We start from the raw sequence: 18,302 nt of genomic DNA on the forward strand, positions 1-18,302 counted from the left end.
GATTAGTAAAATGGTTATTTATTTAAGGGGGAAAAACTTACAGATCACTGTCCCATACAACAGCCCTCTGCACATCAGGAAGGGAGCCTAGTCACTGGAAGTGGAACCTGAAGCCAGAGAGTGAGCGGAGGGCAGTGGCAGCTTTTTTAAAGAGAGAGAGACCACGCCCCTAATGGGCTGGTATCTCAGCATCTATTGGCTGAAGGAGCAGCAGGAGCTCCCGGGCAGCAAGACATCACGTGTTCACCACTGATACAAACACTGTGGGTCTGATTGCATTTTTTATTCAAGTTCTCTGAATACACAGATGTGTGCATAAACCATATGAATGTACATGCAAACAGAAAGAAATACTTTTGATTGTTTGAAATGGACAAACATGAGCTAACTGGTTCAGCAATTTCTAATTCTGGGAGAATCTCTTCTCCCTTCAGGAAAGCAGAATTTATTCTTTCAAGGCCTATAACTGGAAGACAAGAAAATCTACTCTCTATATGAACTTTTTGTTGTTGTTGTTGTTGTTAAAAAAAAGTGTCAAATAAACTAAGCAAAGGGGATGGAATCATACGCAAAAACATCCAGGATCCTGCTTCACTACATGCAGGCCTCATGGATCAGTTAAGTTAACACTTGAAATTAACCACCACAGTGCTGTGTCCGTGCCAGTTGTACCCTGATGGGGAAGTGGTCATTGCCAAGTATCCACTCATGAATTCTGGCAAAGCAAATATTAAACTTTCATCTGGAGATAGAGTCCACTATATAGGCCTCTCTCTAGTGTCTACAGTTAGCTTTTACCTGAGGAAACAGATCCACTACACAGGCCTCTCTCTAGTGTGTGTGTATACATCGTGGCAGCTAGTTTCCACCAACTAACAGACAAAATAGAAAAGATCTACAATAGAATCCATTGTCCTTTTTTGTAGCCTAATTTCAAAATTGGCATTCATCTTTTTGTGACTCTGTGTACTTTGGAAAGGAGTCAATAAAATCAATCCACATTCCAGGAAAGGGCACCATCATTTAACTTAAATATTGGGCTGCAAATGATTATTGAGGGCAATGTTAGAGACTACAGACTTTAGTTATGTGCAAACATCTTCACATTATTTAGAATGCATTTCCACTTCAGAAAATGTAAAGACCTAAAACAAATGCTCTTCTTTACTATTTTCAATATAGAAAAAGTAAATGAAAATTGACGCCTTCCTAATAGCTCAATTTCTCTGTGTTGTCACTCTGAGTATGCTTATATTAAGCTATTTGCAGCTTCTAAGTGAAGAATTATCAGAGTGGGCCCTAGGGCTCCATTCATCAGCCATCTGTTTATGTATGGCCTACTAGTTTGAATATTAATTAGATTTTTAAAGGATTTAAAGCAAACAAAAACTAAACAAAAGAATAAATACTTGACAATGACTGTATACAACCTACAAAGTTTAAAACTTTTACTCTTTAGTCTTACTGAGAAAAATGTCCCACTCTAATCTGATTCATGTTTTTTCTGTCTTCTTTATTCTTTATTTAATCTTGTTTCATACAATACATTCTGATGGAATCCTCCCCTTCATCCACTTTGTGTCCAACCTCATCTGATCTGATTTATTTTTGAAGAATAATAAAAGTAATTTATAAATTCATGTTTAATGATATATTAAAATTATTTTTTGCAAAATTTAATTTACCATATTTTATTAAAAAATAATTTCAGGGCATATAAGAAAAACTAACATTTTTCCTTATTACATTTTTATTCCATGTGACACAAATTAAAAATTAATAATTCATCCATTTCCCCTTACCTTTTAGATTTCCTAACAGCGTATATAAGTTAATAAGAATCATATGAAATGATAAACCCTCTGTAATTTGATATTTGTGTGCTGGGAACATCAAGAACAGAGACCTAATCCGGAGAAATCTTAAGGTAAATAACAGCAGTTGATATTTGGACTGTTGTAAGAAAAACACGAATTCACGCAAACATTTCTGCAGGTTCTTCAACTTTTTATAAAACACAGTCGGCAAAGTCTTCAAAGCCGAAGAGAGAACTCAAATGTGTGGGTTTCTGAGAGCAAGTTTCGAGGAGCCCTTGCATTTTGTCTATGGGAAGGAGAAGAGAAGGGAAAAGTTAACAGTTTATTGATGGTTTAATATTTACTCAAGTTACAATCATAGGGACTTGAGATACATTTGAACAAGCATTGTATTTAATAAAAAAGATTTTGAAATCCCACTCCAAATTCTCCCTCCTGTTTCAGGCTCTTGTGAAGCCCATAAAGCTTAGGGAACAAGAAGTCTGTTAAGTTATTCTTTCTTTGCCGAGTGCTTATTAGAAAAGAGCAGAGAACCTTTGACTACAAATTATTTGGGGTTTCAAAAAATGATATGTCTTCCAAAAATATTGATACCAATATACTTATTGAATTTTCTTTAGTGATTTAAGCATAGTGTTCTTTGGTGGCTTAATTCAGTTCTAGGGCTCTCACTTCTGTTCACTTAGGCCTTAGTTGTGTGTATATGTCTCTTGATCTTATGGTAGATTCTCCCAATAACTCTTTTGGAAAATGAAAATAGAGTAAATTGAAAATATTCTGAATTCAGCAAAACTTTGGATCCTTCCAAGCAGCAACACACTGTACTTCTCAGTTTTTTCCATCTTGTTCATGTGACTGAAGGGAAGCTATGGCTAACAATTACAACCATAAATTCCAAAGAGAGGATTGAAATACATATCACTTAATTAGGTGAAGATTAAGATCCAATATTTAAGAGTTGAATGTAGTTGCAATCTCAGCACACAGAAAGTTAAAGTAGGCAAATCTGTAGTTTGAGGATAATTTGGTATAACAATAAAAATTGTTGGTCAAAATTTGAAATATCACTTCTAATAATTAATAACTTTACAAAAATATTGTTTATTTATTTACAAATAGGGGCCAGCAAGCTTTTTGAACTATAAAACTATCATATAATTCTCATATCCTTAGATTCAGTAAAATTAAGTAAAATTTTATTTTTCTTACATTTTTAAATATAGAAAAATATTATATAGGACCTAAGGAGGAACTGCTGTACCTTCTACAGAAAGTATATACTGATTTTTGAACTATAAATTTAAACTATTATCTGTCATTCCTTTTAGTTTTAGAAAATATTAACTGAGCTTAGATTTACTCTCCACTCTAAAATTTATTTGTGGTATGTTTTTGGAAATTTCATTATTTTTAAAATGAATCATAATTTTATATTTACTATTTTAATATACAGTATTACTCAATTTGCAAACATTACACCTTCAACAACTTTATTCACTGCCATATTTTATTAATGTTTTTGATTGTGTGTGCATTTTCAAGATTTTTTTATTAATTTTTTACTTATTTTGCATACTAACCACAGTTTCCCCTCCCTCCTCTCCTCCCATTCCCTCACCACGCCTCTTTTCTACCACCCCACCCCTTTTTTAGAAAAGATAAGGTCTCCCAAGGGGAGTCAGCAAAGCATGGCATATCAAGTTGAGGCAGGACTAAGCTACTTGCTGCTATTTTAAAGATGATCAAGGCATCCTATGGTAGGAAATGGGTTGCAAAAAACTAGCTCATGTGCCAGGGAGAGATCCTGGTCTCACTGCTAGGAGCTCTACAAACAGACAAAGCTACCCCGCTGTCAATCACATGAAGAGCACCTAGGTTGGTTCCATGCAGGATCCCTAACTGTTCGACTACAGTCCGTGAGCTCCCACAAGGTCTAATCATGTTTCACTGTGGGTATCCCATCATGATCTTGACCTCCTCTTCCCCTGTCTTCCGTGGCCTCTCGAAGCTTGGTGGCCCAGTGCATGACTGCGAATTTCTGCATATGCTTCCATCAGTTATTAGGGAAAGGATCTATGATGACAAATAGGGTAGTCACTAATCTAATCACTGGCGAAGGTCAGTTCAGGCACCCTCTCGGCTATTGCTAGGATGCTTAGTTGGGGGTCATCCTTGTGATTTCCCGGGAGTTTTCCTGCCACCAGTTTTCTCCCTAACCCCACAATGCCCCCTGCCCGTCAAGATATTTCTTTCGATGATCTCCCTCTCCATCCCTCCCCCAACTAGATGAACTAGATACCTCATGTTCACATCCCCGAACCCATCCCCTCCCTGCCCCAGGCCCCCAGTTAATCAAAGAGGTCTCACCTATTTCCCCTTTTTAGGGCGATCCATGCGTTCCTCTTAGAATCCTCCTTGTTACTTAGCTTTCCTGGAGCTGTGGATTGTAGCTTGGTTACCTTTTGCTTTTCATCTAATATCCACCTGTGATTGAGTACATATCACGTTTCCGTTGCAGGGTGTGGGACACCCCACTCAGGATTATTTTTGCTAGTTGCATCCATTTGCCTACAAATTTCAGTATGATGCTGTGGTTTTTATCACTAATACTCCATTGTGTAAATGTATCACACGTGTTTTTTTTTTTTTTTTTTTTTTTAAGCCATTCTTTGGTTGAAGTGCATCTAAGTTGTTTCTAGTATCTGACTATTCCCAATAATTCTGCTATGAATATAGTTCAACAAGTGTCCTTGCTGAATGATTGAACATCCTTTGGGTATATGCCCAAGAGTGATATTGCTGGGTTTTGAAGTAGATTGATTGCCAATTTTCTGTAAAACTGCCAAACTGATTTCTGAAGTGAAGGTACACATTTTCATACCCACGAGCAGTGGAGAAGTACTCTCCTTACTCCACATCATCTCCACCATAAACTATTATAGTGTTTTTATCTTAGCCATTTTGACAGGAGTAAGATGGTATCGCAAACTTGTTTTGATGGATATTTTCCAAATAAGTAAGAATGTTGAGCAATTCCTTAAATCTCTGTTGGCCATTGGAGATTCTTCTGTTGAAAATTCTCTGTTTAGACCTGCCTGTATCCCATTTTTAATTAGATTATTTCAATGTATAGTTTCTTGAGTTCATTATATATTTTGGAGATCAGCCCTCTGTCCAATGTGTGAAGAACTTTTCCCATTCTGTAGGCTGCTGTTTTCCCTTATTGGCCCCATCCTTTGCCTTACAGAGCTTTTCAGTTTCAGGCGGTTCTATTTATTGTGATCTCAGTGTTTGTGCTAATGGTGTTCTATTCGGGAAATGATTTCCTATGCCAATCCAATCAAGGCTACTTCCTGCTTTCTCTTCTATTCACAGGATGTATGTTGAGGTCTTTGATTCACTTGTACTTGAGTTTGGCGCATGGTGATAGATATGGATCTCCTTGTGTTCCTCTACTTGCCAATGTCACTTAGGCCACCACCATTTGTTGAAGACTCTTTCCTTTTTATATTGTGTTATTTGGCTTCTTTGTCAAAAATCAGGTGCTCATTGGTTTGTAGATCAATATCAAGGTCTTTTATTAGATTCTGTTCATCTACATGTATGCTTTTATGCCAACATCAAACTATTTTCAATACTATAGCTTGATTGTAGAGCTTGAAATCAGGGATAGTGATGCCTCTGAAAGTTCCTTTATTATTCAAGATTGTTTAGACTATTCTATTCTTTTCATTTTTCATATGAAGATGAGTATAGGGCTTTCTAGGTCTGTGAAGAATTGTGTTGGGATTTTGATGGAGATCGCATTGAATCTGTAGATTGCATTTGGTAAATTGCTATTTTTACTGTGCTAATCATACCTAATCAAGAGCATGAGATAACTCTCCATTTTCTGATATCTTAAAATTCTTTCTACAAAGACCTTAAGTTCTTCTCACATAGGCATTTCAGTTGTTTGATAGAGTTACCCCAAGATATTTATATTATTTGTGGCTACTATAAAGGGTGTTGTTTCTCTGATATCTTTCTCAGCACATTTATCATTTGTATGTAGGAGAATTACTAATTTTTTATTTTTTAGTTAATCTTGTATCCTGCCATGCTACTGAAGGTGCTTATCAGCTGTAGAAGTTCCCTGGTAGAATTTTAGGATCGCTTATGTATACTATCATATCACCTGCAATTAATAAAATTTTCACTTCTTTCTTGTAAATTTGTGTTCTCTTCATCTCTTTTTGTTGTCTCATTGCTCTATCTGGGACTTCAAGTACTACACTGAGTACTTGATAGATGGATAGAGTAGATAGCTTTGTCTTGTTCTTGATTTTAGTGGAATTGCTTTGAGTTTTTATCCATTTAATTTGATATTGGCTATTGGCTTGCTATATATTACCTTTATGTTTAGGTATGTTCCTTATATCCCTGATTTCCCCAATACTTTTATATTGAAGAGGTGTTAAATTTTGTCAAAGGCTTTTTTCAGTATCTCATGAGATGATGGTGTTTTCTTTTTCTTTCCGTTTGTTTATATGGTGGGTTACATTGACAAATTTTCTCATGTTAAACCATTCCTGCATCTTTAAGATGAAGACTATTTGATCACGGTGGATGATTTTTTTGTATGATTTGGTTTGCCACTATTTGACTGAATATTTTTGCATTACTAATCAGGAAGAAGATTGGTCTGTAGTTCTCTTTCTGTAATTGTAGCCTCATTAAAAGAGTTTGGCAATGTTCCTTCTGTTTCTATTGTATGTAACAATTTGAGAAGTATTGGTAATAATCTCTTAAAATCATGATCTAATTCTGCACTGAAACCATCTGGTTCTGGGCTCCTTAGGGTTGGGAGACATTTAATGACTACTTCTATTTCCTTAGAGATTATAGGTCTGCTTAAATTGTTTATCTGTACTTGATTTAATTTTGGTATTTGGAACCTATCCCAAAAAAACCTGTCCATTCTTTTTATATTTTACCATTCTGTGGAGTACAGGTTTTTGAAGTATGACCTAAAGATTGTCTGGATTTTCTCAGTGTTTGTTGCTATGCCTCTCTTTTCGTTTCTGGTTTTATTAGTTTAGATAACTGTCTTGAAGTTAGTTTGGATAAGGGTATATCTATCTTGTTTATTTTCTCAAAGAGCCACTTTTTTGTTTCATTGATTCTTTGTGTTGTTCTCTTTGTTTCTGCTGTATTGATTTCAGCCCTTAGTTTGATTATTTCCTGGTGTCTACTTCTCATGAATGAGTTTGCTGTTTTTCAGTCTAAAGCTTTCAGGTGTGCTGTTAAGTGTGAAGTATCCCTAATTTCTTTATGTATGCACTTAGTGCTACGAACTTTCCCCTTAGCACTGGTTTCATGGTGTCCCATAAGTTTTGGTATGTTAAACATTCATTTTCATTGAATTTAAGAAGTATTTAATTTCTTTCTGCTGAGTGTTGTTTAGTTTCCATGAGTTGTGGGCTTTCTGTAATTTGTTTTGTTGTTGAATTCTAACTTCAAGTCATGGTTATCTGATAAGATAAAGGGGGTTATTTCAGTTTTTTGTATATGTGAAGATTTGCTATGTGACTGAGTATATAGTTAATTTTATAGAAGGTCCCATGAGGTGCTGAGAAGAAGTTCTATTATTTTTTGTTGTTGTTGTTTTGGGGGGTAAAATGTTCTAACATATCTCCTAAGTCCATTGAAGGCATAACAAATGTTAGTTCCATCATTTCTTTTTTTCTCTGCTAAGTTTCTGTTTGGCAGCACTGTCCATTGGTGAGAGTGGTGTATTGAAGTTTCCCACTATTACTCTGTGGGGTTTGATATGTGATTTAAGCTTTCGTAATGTTTCTTTTACAAATGTGGTGTCCTTGTATTTGTGGTGTAGATGTTCAGGACTGAGACATCATCTTGATAGATTTTTCCTGTGATGAATAAGAAACGTCCTTCTCTATCTCTTTTGATTAATTCTAGTTTGAGGTCTATTTTGTTATATAGAAGGATAGCTACACCACCTTGCCTCTTAGGTTAATTTGATTGGAAAATGTCTTCTCAACCCTTTACTCTGAGGCATTGTCTATCTTTGAAGTTGAGATGTGTTTCTTTTGTAGTGGAAGAATGGATCCTGTTTTTGTATCCATGCTATTAGTTTCTGTGTTTTTATAGGCAAATTGAGTCCATTGATATAAGAGATATTGGGTTCATAGCAGTACTGGTTGTCATAGCCAGAACCTGGAAACAACCTAAACGCCCCTTGACCAAAGAATGGATAAGGAAAATGTGGTACATTTACACATGGAATACTACACAGCTAAAAAAAATGACATCTTGAAAATTGGAGGCAAATGGATGGATCTAGAAAACATCATATCGAGTGAGGTAACCCAGACTCAGAAAAACAAATATCATATATATTCACTCATTTGTGACTTTTAGACCTAAAACAAAAAAAAAAACAGCCTATGATTCACAATCTCAGAGAACCTAGACAACAATGAGGAGCCTAAGAGAAACATACATGGATCTAATCTACATAGGAAGTAGAAAAAAACAAGATCTCCTGAATAAGCATGAGGACCATAGAAGAGGGTTGAAGGGGAAGGGAGAGGAAGGGAGGGGAGCAGAGAAAAAAATGTATTGCTCAATAAAATCAATAAAAAATGGAGACTGATGACCAATGATTCTTAATTTCTATTAATTTTTGTTTGGTTGGTGCTATTGGTAGTGTTTATGTATGTTTGTGTGTTTTCCTTCTTTGCAATTTGTTGATATGAGATTACCTATCAATTGTGTTTTTTTGGGTGTAGCTAGTTTCCTTCGGTTGAAGTTTTACTTCTAATACTTTCTTTGAGGCTGGATTTTTGGGATAGGTATTATTTTTTTTTCCATGGTTTATTTTTTTTATATATTTAAAAATTTCCATCTCCTTCCCTCCTCCTCCCCCCTCCCTCCCCTCCTTCTCCCCCTTCCCTCCCCTGCTAGTCCCCCTTCCCTCCCCTCCCCTCCACCCATACCTCCCCTCCCTCCTTCTCAAGGCCAAGGAGCCATCAGGGTTCCCCACTCTATGCTAAGACCAATGTCCTCCCAACTCCCCCCAGGTCCAGGAAGGTGATCGATCAAGCTGAGAAGGCTCCCACAGAGCCTGTCCATGTAGAAGAATCAGAGCCCAGAGCCATTGTCCTTTGCTTCTCAGTCAGGCCCCGCTGTTGGCCACATTCAGAGAGACGGGTTTGGTCGCATGATCCATCAGTCCCATTCCAACTGGAGCTGGTGATCTCCCATTAGTTCTGTCCCACCGTCTCCATGAGTGAACGCACCCCTCTCGTTCCTGACTTTCTCCCTCAAGTTCTCGCTCCTTCTGCTCCTCATCAGGACCTTGGGAGCTCAGTCCAGTGCTCCAATGTGGGGCTCAGTCACCTTCCCCATCTGTCGCCAGCTGGAGGTTCCCTCACGGTCCTGACTTTCTTTCTCATGTTCTCTCTCCTTCTGCTCCTCATCGGGACCTTGGGAGCTCAGTCCGGTGCTCCAATGTGGGGCTCTGTCATTTTCTTCATCTATCGTCAGGTGGAGGTTCTATGGTGATATGCAAGAAATTCATCAGTATGGCTATAGGGACTGGCCTTTTCAGGCTCCCTCTCCTCAGCTGCCCAAGGAACTAACTGGGGGCATCTCCCTGGAAACCTGGGAACCCCTCTAGGGTCAAGTCTCTTGACAACCCTCAGGTAGCTCCTTAAATTAAGATATATGCTTCCCTGCTCCCATATCCACCCTTCCTATATCCCAAGCACCCCATTCCTCCGAGCTCCCCCCGTTCTCCCCTTCACACTTTTCTCTCCCCATCTTCCCTTGGCCCAGTCTTGCCCAACCCTCAAGTTCCCAATTTTGCCTGGCGATCGTGTCTACTTCCAATATCCAGGAGGATTACTATATCTTTTTTTGGGAGTTCACCTTCTTATTATCTTCTCAAGGATCCCAAATTTATAGGCTCGATGTCCTTTAAATATGGCTAGAAACCGAATATGAGTGAGTACATCCCATGTTCATCTTTATGGGTCTGGGTTACCTCACTCAGAATAGTGTTTTCTATTTCCATCCATTTGCCTGCAAAATTCAAGATGTCATTGTTTTTTACCGCTGAGTAGTATTCTAGCATGTATATATTCCACAGTTTCTTCATCCATTCTTCCACTGAAGGGCATCTAGGTTGTTTCCAGGATCTGGCTATTACAAATAATGCTGCTATGAACATAGATGAGCATATGCTTTTGTTGTATGATTGGGAATCTCTTGGGTAGATTCCCAATAGTGGAATTGCTGGGTCCTGGGGTAGGTTGATCCCGAATTTCCTGAGAAACCGCCACACTGCTTTCCAAAGTGGTTGCACAAGTTTGCATTCCCACCAGCAATGAATGAGTGTACCCCTTACCCCACAACCTCTCCAGCAAAGGTTATTATTGGTGTTTTGGATTTTAGCCAATCTGACAGGTGTAAGATGATATCTCAAAGTTGTTTTGATTTGCATTTCCCTGATAGCTAGGGAGGTTGAGCATGACCTTAAGTGTCTTTTGGCCATTCGAACTTCTTCTGTTGAGAATTCTCTGTTCAGTTCAGCGCCCCATTTTTTAATTGGGTTAATTGGCATTTTACTGTCTAGTCTCTTGAGTTCCTTATATATTTTAGAGATCAGACCTTTGTCAGTTGCAGGGTTGGTGAAGATCTTTTCCCAGTCAGTAGGCTGCCTTTGTGTCTTAGTGACAATGTCCTTTGCTTTACAGAAGCTGCTCAACTTCAGGAGGTCCCATTTATTCAATGTTGCCCTTAAAGTCTATGCAGCTGGGGTTATGCGTAGGAAACGGTTCCCTGTGCCCATTTGTTGTAGAGTACTTCCCACTTTCTCCTCTATCAAGCTCAATGTGTTCAAATTAATATTGAGGTCTTTAATCCATTTGGACTTGAGTTTTGTGCATGGTGATAGATATGGATCTACTTTCATTCTTCTACAGGTTGACATCCAGTTATGCCAGCACCATTTGTTGAAGATGCCCTCTTTCTTCCATTGTGTACTTTTGGCTCCTTTATCAAAAATCAGGTGTTCATAGGTTTGTGGTTTAAGATCCGGGTCTTCTATACGATTCCATTGGTCAACCTCTCTGTTTTTATGCCAATACCAAGCCGTTTTCAATACTGTAGCTTTGTAATAGAGTTTGAAGTCAGGGATGGTAATGCCTCCAGAAGAACCTTGCTAACAAGCCTTTCTAGGCAACGTGCTAGATTAAACAGCATGATGAAAACAAAACAAAACAAAAAAAAAAAACTCATACAGGAGAATTGCCAAGAATTTGAGGCTATTCTAGAATAAAGACCGAGTTTTAGTATAGCCAGGGCTAAATAGCACTATTCTATCTACATGTAAATTAATGACTGGATAAACGAGTGAATGAATGAAAAAGGATTTATTTTGAATTTAAAACTAATCAAGTAATCTCAATTTTCTGTCATGAGAAAATAATTAAGTAGATAATTTTATGCCTGATAATTACATAAACACAGTACCTCATCTGTTATATAGAGAATTCAGAACACATGTGAAACTCAACAAACTTCCACAATGTTTTCATATTGTGGAACATTGATTCAAACTGTGACAAGTGCTAAAAGAAAAGCATTAAACCAAGACCAGCGGGTAACTTAATCAAAGTGACTTAGTCAACAATGTGATTGCCAAATTATCCTACAATGTTAAACGTGGGTATGGACTGGAAAAAAAGAAGAGTATGGGATAGTTAACTTAGGACTGCTACTGACACTTTCTTCTGTCATCAAGACAAATTCACTTTTGAACTTGGACAAGACTATTTGACTTGTTTGGCCAATCATATGCGAACAGAGTGGATGAAGGAACATGCCTTACTGTCGGAAAGAGGAAAATTATGCTCACATATGTGTTCTTTCACATTTTCTCCATAGTCATAGTGACACAAGGACTCCTTTAGATTGAAACTCCCTATGATGAGAAAGCCTCTGCCTTCCCAAGTCCTGGGGAATATACTGAGGAGAGAGATAAAGCACTTTTTCCCAGGTGGTAAACCATGGGCCACTTAAATAAACTTGGTAGTCTCCCTTAATAATTTGTATTTTTTCTTTATGTTCATTTGTGTGTGTCTAAGTGTCCACATATATGATAGTGCATATACTTATGCATGCATTTTCTTTATGTTCATTTGTGTGTGTCTAAGTGTCCACATGTATGATAGTACATATATTTATGCATGCATTTTCTTTATGTTCATTTGTGTGTGTCTAAGTGTCCACATGTATGATAGTACATATACTTATGCATGCATTTGTGTGTGTCTAAGTGTCCACATGTATGATAGTACATATACTTATGCATGCATTTGTGTGTGTCTAAGTGTGCACATGTATGATAGTACATATACTCATGCATGCATTTGGAAGCTAGTGATTTTTTTCAAGGATCTTTGCCCATCACTCGTCATCCTATTTTGGAAACATAACCACTAGCTGAATGTGAAGTTCATTGTTTTGGTGAAGTTGACTAACTAGAAATCGCTATGTGTGATTCCCAACACCAATGAAAATGGGTACACTTTAAGATACTCAACGTTCTACACTCATGTTGAAATCCAAACCCATGTTCTCATGATTATGTTATGAACACTTTTCTAATTGAGTCATTTTCATGTCAAAACTCTTTTAGTTTAGAGATGTTCACCCATGTTCTTTTTCTTGTGTTGATGGAGAGATACATAGGGTAAGCATTTGGTGAATAATTCAAAATCAAGAAGGCACATGACAAGAAATGCTGTAGAGATATCAACAGAGTCTAAATTATGAAAGAGTATACTTGATTAATTTAGTCAATATGGACTTTATATTGTCTTTATATTGGCTCTGAAGACTAATGCATTGAAGTCTCATTAGCATGTGAAAAGATTCTCATCTTTGGCAAGACTGGCATTTTGAGACTGACAGTTCTTTGTTTTGAGGGAATGTCCTTTAAACTGAGGATATTTTAGGGCATACTTCACCTATACATATGAAATCAGAGCTTTCTTCTCAATGCTTGTAAAAAATGAAAATATATCAATATTCTGCCCAACCTCATTCTAAGGGTAAACATTGCTGTATTGAAAACCAAATAAAGGAAAATGTTGAATAAGCAACAACACATAACAGTCATGATCATAAACAATCAAATATATTGTCACCTACTGCGTGATAATTTTACTAGTGTTTATAAAAGTATCCTAAGCTATAATTCTAAAACTGTTGCAGAGAGGGAATATATATTATGGAGTTACTCAAAAAGGTTGATGTTATCTTATATTTGCTAAAGTTTACATAAGTTCCACCTATCCCAAAATAAAAGCTTTATCCCATACATATGTGACAGATAATATTCATCATATGAGTGGTGACTGATCTAGAATATGAAAATAATCTTATAATCTGAATAGAATAGAAAATTTCTATATGTATTACATATGATTATTCCATATATAAATGGATTTTGATATATTAAATTTCAATGAGCAAATCAAAGAGTTGTCTTCCTCAAGAAACAGGTTTGACTAAAACTCTAGTCCATTCTTGTTCACTGTATGGTCATGTATCTGTGACCAAGACTTAAGAATGGTAGCTCTGGAAAATAGTCTTGTATCTGCAAATGCTGTCATATTTTAAGGTTTTTATCCTTTATTTCAATATAATCATTATACATAAAACTAACAACAGTATTTCCTATAACATTATTTTATATTATCATATAATGTTAAGATTGATAAAATTATGCCAGTTGAACATAATTTTATTATCTCTGGGATAACTGGGATTTTCAAAGACAATATAACATTATATATTTACTTCTTGAAAGAAAGCAAAACTGAAATTTTCTTGATTTTAAATTACATTATAAATATATAGATAGTTATGCTATAATCATATGCATATATATGCACATATGAAGATATGTGCGCTATATATAATACTATGTATCATAATATGTAATTAATACAAACATATAAATATACGATAAACCAGTTGTATGAAGACAAGTTATTGCCTTTAGAGACTGGATAACTTGGATCAAGGCAGAAGAAAATATTTCAACAAATTAAAGCTAATGACATGGAAAAATCTAATCTATATACAAAGGTACAAACTCAAAACATATTTATTGAACAAATACCACAGCAAATGTTTTGAGTGAGACCCTCATTCATGCACATTTGTCTATATGTTGGCAAATATTTCCTGAGATTTTCAACATCAAGATCCACAGTTGGACTCTTCACTAAAATTAGAAGTCAGTGAATGGAATAACCAGCTATATAAATTACTTTTCTCATTTCTGTAATATAATAACTGACAAAGCAACATAACAAAGGTGCTTTTTAAATTTACAGTTTCAGAGGACAGAGTCCATAATCATAAAAAAAAAGAAAAAAATCATCACACTTAGAACTGGAGGTGACTGATTAAACGTGTCTGTGGTCAGGAAGCAAAATGTGAGGAATGCTGTGTTCTTTGTGTTATTTGTTGTTTTTCAGTCCAGAACCCATGCAATGGGTTCAGACCCAGGATGCATCCTGTACAACAACTAACACAATCTAGATAGTCCCTCATAGATTTCTCCAGTTATCCATTTTATAGTGATTTTATTCCGATAAGAGGACAATCATTATTAACTATTACTCCAATTAACCAAAGAAATTTCAGAATATGTGGTACACATACTAAATTAAAAATAACACACAGGGAAAAAGAGATCTGTAGAAAACATATTCACTTTAGTCCCCCTAAGTTATTATGGCTTTAGGAGAGTTTTCTGTTTCCAGATCAAAGAGTACAAACATGAAAAAAAAATGAAAGATAGAAACCCCAACTTCACTTGAATATATTAGAGCATCAAATCCAGGACCATAGAATGAATGACTTTCTGGAAGAAATAAAATTATGCTTGATTTTTTTAATTATAAAAATAGAATGAACAATAGATTATAAGGGAAATCAGAACAGGCCCTCTTAAACAATAAGAATTTATTAGAATTACAGGTTAAAAGAATTTGGGAGTAAAAAGGCATTGAACCATTGCCATAACATACAATATCAAAGTGAAAAGTTTTGGGTGCACATTGGAGCTTAATTACAGGCTTCCAGGACCAAGCCAAGCAGAATAGTTCTTCTGTTCCTATCATTTATTAATAGTGGATGATGTCTTTCAAGGTGGGGATAAATAGATTTTTGGATTATATGGAGTAACAGAGAAGATTTTTATTGATGTAGTGACCAACTTGGTATGTATATTGATAGAACTGAGAAACAGAAGGAATCAATAATATGCCCAAGGTTTCTTAATAGTCCTGGATAATATGTTTCTACATGATCATCAATCAGAGACAACAAAAAAGTGTGTTTGGGGGGCAAAATGGAGGAGTGTGTTAGGATGTATGTGTGTGCATTTCTAATTTTTTTGTGTGTTTTTCAGTTGGCTATTTAAAATTAAAAGACAAGAAGTATAGATCAAAACTGTTATGTTGAAGTTTATAATACTAATAAAGTATATATCTGGACAAAGTAAATGAAGTAATAAGAAAGAAAATGGACAGAAATAACTGAATCTGAAATATAAGAAGCAGCAATAAGAAAAATGAAAAAAATAACTGCCGGGGATGTAAAATATAAAACAGTGGAACAGCAGGCAAGGAAGGCTCAGTGAGTAGAATCCTTGCCAAGTAAGCCTGAGGCTTCAGCTTCTAATGGGAGATGCGAGGAGGAAATAGGAGAATCACCGAAAGGCCCAAGGCCATCTAGCCCTGTGGACAATCCTACAAGAAAGTCATCATGTCACAACAAGAAGTCAAGAACTGACAACTTTGAGTTTATCTTTTAACCTTACACTTGCTATGGCCACTGTCCCTGTACTCATATACCCATATACACATACCCACAAATACACACACACACACACACACACACACACACACACACATATATATATATACACATACATACTATATCCTGTGTATAGCCATATCTTGGAATATGCAAACAACCATACATATAAATGTAAAAATAGAACTCTAAATTGATATTTTTCAACAGTGTATTTACAGTTATGAAGAGCAGAATGTTATCAGGGCAAACAACCATAAGAAATTTTCCCCATGCATAAATAAGTATAATACCTATTAACAGACATTAAGAGATTTCTTTCATTATATTTTAGAGTCTCCTCAAAATAAAAACAATAAAATTTCCACAAAGCAAACTCATTGGATGAATAGGCAGACTTTGAAACCCACTGGGGAAACTTCCTCTAATATTTTGGCTCGCCGGAGCTTAATTCGTATGACTACATGTATCATATTCCTAATAGTTCATCACTTCCAAAGACTCTAAGAACATTGCATCAGTTCTTCTGATGGGAACATCCCCCTTCCTCATTTTTCTCTCACTGTCATTTTAGAGTGCAATAGCAATTGCTAAATGCCCTGCACATGTCCTTTTGATGCTAATGGTCCAGTGAATTATTGATTGACAATTTAAATATAAGAGTAAACTCTCTTCTTCAGAAACTCTGTGAAACGAGTGGGGGAAAGGTAGCAAAATGTAAATATAGTCTGAAAAGCTCACTAATGATGTTTACTTTGCTACATAGCTGCTATTAGATAGATTGGATCAATCAAAAATAGAATTTCTGTTCAGCTTTAATGACAGTCTTTGTGTTCCTTAGTTTATTGTAGGCATGGTACAAGAGTGGCAATTTCACAGTAAGCAGCTGGACTGATGCTATTCATTAGCAGTAGTACAGCATATCATAGGAGAAGGCTGTGCTCCCTTTAAGTATCAGTTCCCAAATATTAAATTCTACAAAGAATGGTGCCCTTGCATGGTATGTGAGCAACACCATCTTATTTATATTAGTCTGATGGGGTAGAAATTTAAATACATGTAAGTAGTTTATAATACACTTTTTAAAGGACAATTGTAGAAAATACTGTGTACTTTGTATCATAGCTAGGCTGAAAAACAACAAAACCACATGCACACACAAAAATCCTCCTCTTTAGCTAGAATTTCAAACTTGCCCAGCTGGGCCATTCCAATCATCTAGGGAGTTGAGGTGATCATGAGCCAATGATTATTCATTTGTATGAGCTGCCAGTATAACCTGCCAGTAATGGTTACCCACATTCAGCATCTGTGCATATATTCTGATAGGAGTAATTGTGATGGCAGCCAAAATGGCAAATCCCAGCATGTCCCATGCTTAAAAACGTAGTTATTTGAAAACATGACTAGTTTCAAATTTCCTGAACTGGGATACTTCCTGAGCAACACTAATATATATAGTCACGAATAGATTTTCTTTACAAAGTTTTTCTAAGAGATACTCAAAATGGAAATAAAAAAGGTCGTAAAATATGGATACTAAAATGAGTGCAAATTTGGACTTATATTCAGCAGATACTACTAGTTAAGAATCTCTGCTTATGGTAAAAGTGAATGTAGATAGACACTGCTCATTCATTCCCAGGCATCCAGGCCTGAAATAATCTCACAGAATCTGTATTAATTAAAACACTGCTTGGCCTATTAGCTTATGCATCGTTCTTAGATCTCAAATTAACCCATTTCTTTGATCTGTGTGTTACCACGTGGCTGTGGCCTACTGGTAAGATTCTGTCTGGTGTTTAGCATCTGACAACTGTCTCCTGTAGTAGTTTCACGGCTTCTCTCTGACTCCACCTACTCTCTCTCTCTATCTTTTCCAGCCTGGCTATATTCTGTAAAGCCACTGGCTAAAAGCAACTTCTTTGTTAACGAATGGCAATGAAAGGTATTAACAGAATACAGAGGGGAAGACCACATCACCTCCCCTATTTTATCTACTTAGAAAGAAAGGTTTTAACTCTAGCATAGTAAAAATTACATACAACAAAACAGTCTCAAGCAGGAAGTATAGGTATAATATTTATTTCCACTTTTTCTTTTATCATAATTAAGGAAAATTATAAATATAACTTTCTATTTTTCAACTCCATCAAAGATCCCAGAGGGCATAATATTACCTAAGTTAGAATTGACAGAGATATCTTGCTGCCTGGACAGTCAACCAAAGTTCTTCTGTAACATTGGGATATCCATCTTCAGCCTACAGGTCCATAGTATCTGGCAGACTTTTCTATGAAGCAGGAAATTTCAAAGATAGTTCCATCTATATTGGCAGTTTGTCAGACACTTTTTTCTGTGTCCCACAGAATCTCTAGCAATTTTTTTTCATGAACCAGGAAGCCTGAAGGACCATCCCACCTTTAGGAAGTTCAGTAGTCATTTTTCTGTGGGTCTTGCATATCCAGTGCATAGAGCATAACATCAAACAGTCTAGGCAAGAGCAGTTTCTCTCCCAAATGTCAAGCAAACTCCATAAGGAGCCTCTTCAGTGCCCATCTTCTTATTGAAGTAATTGGT

This window comes from Arvicola amphibius, chromosome 1, assembly GCF_903992535.2.
Source record: "Arvicola amphibius chromosome 1, mArvAmp1.2, whole genome shotgun sequence".
Taxonomy (NCBI): Eukaryota; Metazoa; Chordata; class Mammalia; order Rodentia; family Cricetidae; genus Arvicola; species Arvicola amphibius.